This window comes from Chanodichthys erythropterus, chromosome 6, assembly GCF_024489055.1.
Source record: "Chanodichthys erythropterus isolate Z2021 chromosome 6, ASM2448905v1, whole genome shotgun sequence".
NCBI classification, from domain to species: domain Eukaryota; kingdom Metazoa; phylum Chordata; class Actinopteri; order Cypriniformes; family Xenocyprididae; genus Chanodichthys; species Chanodichthys erythropterus.
Window position 1 is genome coordinate 32,913,870 of NC_090226.1, and position 6,356 is coordinate 32,920,225.

At 43.9% G+C, this 6,356-nt stretch overlaps 1 protein-coding gene across 17 annotated transcripts in view; it reads left to right on the forward strand.

The window, feature by feature from the left end:
* The first annotated feature begins 4,560 nt into the window (after window positions 1-4,560).
* The window catches only part of znf740a (zinc finger protein 740a), a 32,040-nt gene continuing 30,244 nt past the window's right edge, over window positions 4,561-6,356 (forward strand). For all 17 annotated transcript variants that reach the window (XM_067388683.1, XM_067388688.1, XM_067388682.1 and 14 more), the window contains exon 1: window positions 4,561-4,683. The gene's annotated coding sequence lies outside the window, so the exon portion shown is untranslated. The remainder of the gene's footprint in view (window positions 4,684-6,356) is intronic.

Consider the following 6,356-nt stretch of genomic DNA (forward strand, 5'->3'; position numbering starts at 1 on the left):
CGATGTCCTCTTGCTGATCGCTCTAATGGCCCGATGAGGTCCATGCCAATTCTCTCGAAGGGGACCTGCATTAATGGGAGGGGGCGCAAAGGTGCTTTTGGGGTGGCCGGTGGGTTTACCAACTGACATTCACGACACGCCGCGCACCACCTGCGCACATTCTCGTGAATGCCCGGCCAAAAAAATCGGGTCATGAGGCGATTTAGTGTCGTTACCTGTCCTAAATGACCAGCCATTGGATTAGAATGAGCCGCTTGGAAAAGCATTTCCCTGCGGCTCCTAGGAACTAACAACTGGGTTGTATCTTCTTTTGTCTGAGCGTCTTGGGTCACTCGATACAACCTGTTTTTTATAATTGCAAAATATGGATAGGTAAGCGGTTGTCCAGGATGGAGAGGCTGACCGTCGATGGTACTGACCTGTTCAAACGCGCGTTTCAGCGTCTCGTCCTGAGACTGCTCCAGGGGAAAATCATCGCGCTCCGAGAGAATAAGTCTCTCGATTTCGCTCTGCTCCCCCGAGGCAGTACTCAGAGGTCCCGATTCAGTCTCTCCCGCCTGCACACTCACGCTCCCCTCCGGTGCATTTTTACCCCAAGAAGCATCCGTACAAAAAGCCCCTAATAATTCTGTAAACGCTGGCCAATTCGTACCCAAAATTAACGGATGCTGGAGGTGCGGATTAACTGCCACCTCAACACTATGCTTTTGACCCCTAAATTGAATAGTGACTGGCACAATAGGATACTCCAGCACATCCCCGTGCACACACCGCACCTTAACCACGCGGCTATTATCCAATGCCCCAGACTGTATCAGATTTTGATGGATTGAGGTTTGGTTACATCCTGAATCCACCAATGCCTGATAGGTACCCCCCTCGATACTCACAGGTATTTGGTACCACCCAGCTTGACCGGGGGCAGCCTGCGGGGCATCCAGGACCCGGACCATTGTTCCCACCTCCATTACAGGACACCTGTCCACGAAATGGCCCGGGTCCCCGCAACGCCAACAGGCCGGCCCAGACCTCCCCGCCGCTCCAGTGGCGGAGAGTGGATCAGACGGCTGGCGTGGAGAGAGCGGAGACACAGGAGCCGTGTCCGAGCCCTGGGCGGGACTCTGGGATTTTAATGTGGAATGTGACCATTCCCACCCCGCCCCCGGGGCGGGACTCGAGGAAGGCCGGGTGGACGAGACCTGGGTAAAGGGACAGGGCGAGAGAGAGAAGGAGATGGAAAAGAGGGAGAGAGAGAGACTGATGGCAGGGGTTCGCCGACCCCGGGGCACGCCACCATATGATCCTCCGCAAGTTGGATAGCCGACTCCAGCGACGTGGAGCGGTGGCACTGGACCCACTCTGCGGTTCTCCTCGGAAGCAGAGTGACAAACTGCTCCAGTACCAATCGGTCGATGATCTCCTCCACGTCACTTCCGTCGGCCAGCAACCATTTGCGGCAGGAGTCCCGGAGCTGTTGGGCCATCACAAAGGGCCGGCCGGACTCGCCCAGCTCCAGGGAGCGGAAGCGCTGGCGATGTTGTTCCGGACTCCGGCCGACCCGCTGGATGATGGCCCTCTTGAGATCGTTGTAGTCCAGGAGGCTCCGCACCGGAAGCTGCTGCGCCGCGACCTGGGACTCCCCGGAGAGCAAGGGGACCAGGCACATCGGCCACTGTTCCCGCGGTTATCCAGAAATCTCGGCCAGGTTTCAAAAAGATCGAGGAATGCCTCCGGGTCGTCCTCAGGCCCCATCTTATTGAGTGGAATATGGACGGGCGCAGCACGTTGATCCAGGGCTTCCGGCCGAACCTCCCGGTCCATCCAGCTCCGGAACCTTTCGCGGTCTTCCTGCTGGGTTTGGAGGACGGCCTGGAACCGCCCCTCCTGATCTTGACGTAAGTCCAGCAGGGCCTGGTGTTGATCATGTTGCATGACCGCGAGGGATGTAATCAGATCCGCAAATGGCGCGGCGGAGGACTCGGGCATGGCGGCGGCATCCATCTTCCCTCCCGGGTTTCGGCACCAGTGTAACAATGTTCGTAAGTAAGGAGGGAAGAGGACAGGGTCGGCAGGTGACTACTGGCTGTTTATTAACACAAAATAATAAAGTCACAAAAACAGTGCAAACAGGCACCAAAACAATCAACTTAATCGTCACTTCACTCCAGCAGCAGACAGACATCCAGCAGTGGGGAAACAGCCAGTAGTCCTTCTCTCTCTCGCTGGCTCCTGTTTCTCCTGGCGTTAAATACTCTCTCCACGCCAATTACTGAAACAAGAGACAGGTGTTTAAAATTTGCGTCTAATCCACTCAGACACTGCGCGTTTCCTCCCTCTCTCTCCCGCTGCAGACTCCGCTGAACCACGCCCCCCCCTGCCACAACAACATTATATAGATATAAAGATAAGTGCAAAACACAGTAAAGTGCTATAGGTGCATTGTTCTTGGTATAATTCAGCAGTTTTATCGAAGCAGGAACAAATGAAAGTTTCAGTCTATTAGTTTGACACATTGGGATTCTCAGTCTCTTTCCCGATGGCAACGACTGGTATTCGCTAAAAAGAGGCTTTATTCAGAATCAATACTGAAACTTATTGCTCTTCTCATCACTGCCTGTTCATATAAAGTCTAAATAGGCTCATATTGTTTTATTCCTATGATTTTAATGGCTGTTTTATGGATATGGGCCAGTTTATTTTTCAGTTGAACAGACACATTTCCAAACCAGACTGTGATTCCATAGCAAATAAGACTTTCAAGCGTGGCTCGGTAAAAAACAAGCCCATCCCATACAGTCTCAGCCTTTTTAAAAAAATAAAGCCTTTGTTGTAGTTGTGTGCGCAGACTGTCAATGTGTGTCCTCCAACAAATAACAATGTCCATATAAAACCTCAGGTATCTGTAAGATGTCACTTGTTGTATCACTGTGTCTTTAATGATCACCGGCTTGTGTTCAGATACACTTTTTGGCACATTTCTTGTGTCTTTTTTTACATTTAACACAAGACAGTTCTTGTCACACCACTGAAAAAAAGTATATTTCACTGTAGTAGGATGATAAATCCATGTCTTTGTGTAACAGACTTAAAATGACAGTGTCATCAGCATATTTCATTATATAATTATTAGTATAAGTGCTCCTGCAGTCATTCGTATACAAGGCAAAAAGCACAAGCGATGACACACAACCTTGTGGCACTCCTGTGTTACTGTATCTGACATTTGATGTGTCGTTCGATAAAAGTATGCACAAAACATAATCCCAAATATAAGGACATTTTTGTGTACACAAATTACAGAGGAAATATCATCATCATAGTTTTTGTCATGCCATTTTCCCTCCTTAAATGGATAGTTCACCCAAAAATGAAAATTTTATGTTTATCTGCTTACCCCCAGGGCATGCTGTCTGTCAGTCGTATAATGCATGTCAGTGGGAACACCATCTATAAGAGTAAAAAAAAAAACATTCACAGACAAATTCAAATTAAACCCTGTGGCTCGTGACGACACATTGATGTCCTAAGACACGAAACGATCGGTTTCATGTTGTAATTCAGATGAAATGGCAACTTTAAAGGGTTAGTTCACCCTAAAATGAAAATTCTGTCATTTATTACTCACCCTCATGCCGTTCCACACCCATAAGACCTTCGTTCATCTTCAGAACACAAATTAAGATATTGTTGATGAAATCTGATGGCTCAGTGAGGCCTTCTTAGGGAGCAATGACATTTCCTCTCTCAAGATCCATTAATGTACTAAAAACATATTTAAATCAGTTCATGTGAGTACAGTGGTTCAATATAAATATTATAAAGCGACGAAAATATTTTTGGTGTGCCAAAAAAAACAAACAAAAAAAACAACTTATATATTGATGGCCGATTTCAAAACACTGCTTCAGGAAGCTTCGGAGCGTTATGAATTTTATGTGTCGAATCATGATTCGGATCGTGTGTCAAACCGCTAACAGCTGAAATCACGTGACTTTGGCATGCCGATTCGCTGATTCGACACGCTGATTCATTATGCTCCGAAACTTCCTGAAACAGTGTTTTGAAATCGGCCATCACTATACAAGTTGTTATTTTGTTTTTTTGGCGCACCAAAAATATTCTCGTCGCTTTATAATATCAATATTAAACCACTGTGCTCACATGAACTGATTTAAATATGTTTTTTCTACATTAATGGATCTTGAGAGAGGAAATGTCATTGCTGGCAAGTTTCTTACAGGTGTGGAACGGCATGAGGGCGAGTAATAAATGACATTATTTTCATTTTTGGGTGGACTAACCCTTTAAGCCATTCAGTTCATGTGATGCAATGATATTTTATACCATCTGTGGTCAAGAGAAAAAAATGAAGGTGGGGTGTTAGGTCATCTTACCCCAGTGGGCATCTTTTCACATCTAATTAGGCAAATTATATTATTATGAAAAGCTGTTTACATCTTCATTTACACCATTCTCCAGTGCGAACACCCCTTTTGTTCCATGTTCCCACTTTATTCTATACAATAACACATTTTGCTACTGCTGTGTGTTGTTACCTCGCTCATGAACACTAGTGACGTTGCAGCCAGTGTGCGCGTTCTCGTGGAGCTTTTCCGGTGGCGTTTCCTGTGTTTGTAAACTGACCTGAGCTGGAATAAAAGATCGAAATTGAGCAGTACTAAGGTAAGATTCATAAGCACTACATGCATCGCGTCAATACAAATGATTACTGTTGTTCTTTTATCTCTCGGGATGATGTGGTCTGGTGCGATTTTAGAGGCCTCGAGAGATAGAGATTGGATTATAGAGAGCCACGAAACACATTATCACACATGAACGCGTTTTAAATAAACTCCAGCTCGAACTAAATCACACATGACTGATACGAGACATGCGGTGACATGTTTAGAGGGGTTTAAATGAACAAAGCTCGCGAGAATGAAAGGATTAGGCGTGTAAAATGAGCATTGTTTGTTTGCGGGGGAGTTTAGTGCGAACATCAGCGCGCTGAGATGCTTTTCACATGCGTGATGCGTGTATGAGGGGTAATTCTTTCATCTGTCCTCATGCATTAGGCTACAACATGCTTGGATGTTTTCTGTGTTTGCTTTTAAACGCATAATTGAAGTGTTATGCATGTGACAGTAGATATACTCGTTATATGTTTCCTCAGCACCTCACTTTGTGTTTCTCCCATTAGCTAACACACCTCAATCAACTCCATACTTCATGACCTGAATTAGACGAGTCAAATGAATAAGCAGGGTTGAGGGAAATTTATAAAAATCCTCTGATTTACATATGCTTCCCTTTTGAGGGGGCTTAACACCACTAATCATGGCGAGTGTGCTCACAAGGACTTCAAGTTACTCATTATTAAATGTTTGTTTTACTAGCCAATCAAGCTTTGTCTTAAAACCCTAAAAATATGTGTAATTTGTGATTGTATTTAAATATATATGTATGGGTGTTACCCATAAAAGCTTGTTACTGCCATAGATTAAAAAAAAAAAATAAAGTAATTGCAAGTTTATATCTAAACTCTGAATTGCAAGGGGAAAAAAGTCAATATTGAGATAAATTGTAAACACCTTTTGTTATATATAATTTTCATAGTTTGTAAACATATATTTATAATTTTAGAAAGCTAAAAGTGATTTAAAAGGCATTGATCCAGGAGAGCACTGAGCATGAGTGGTTTTTCCATTGTTATGCTCAGAAATATAACTAACTTATCTTGAGAAAATCACTGTAACACAACTTTGCATGGATTGTTGCTTTTATAAAATGGCGACAACCGCAATATGAGACACTAGTGTTCGGTAGTTACATTTATTAATATTACTAATTGGAATTAAAGGGTTAGTTCACCCAAAAATAATGTCATTTATTACTCACCCTCATGTCGTTCCACACCCGTAAGACCTTCGTTAATCTTCGGAACACAAATTAAGATATTTTTGATGAAGTCTGATGGCTTAGTGAGGCCTGCATTGCCAGCAATGACATTTTCTCTCTCAAGATCCATAAAGGTACTAAAAACATATTTAAATCAGTTCATGTGAGTTCAGTGGTTCTACCTTAATATTATAAAGGGATAAGATTTTTTTTTTTTTTTTTTTGTGCGCCAAAAAAACAAAATAACTTTTTAACAATATCTAGTGATGGCCGATTTCAAAACACTGTTTCGGAGCATTGCAAATCTTTTGTGTTGAATGAGTGATTCAGATTGTGTATCAAACTGCTAAAAATCATGTGACTTTGGCGCTCTGAACCACTGATACAATCGTAACGCTCCGAAGCAGTGTTTTGAAATCGCTCATCACTAGATATTGTTAAAAAGTCATTATTTTGTT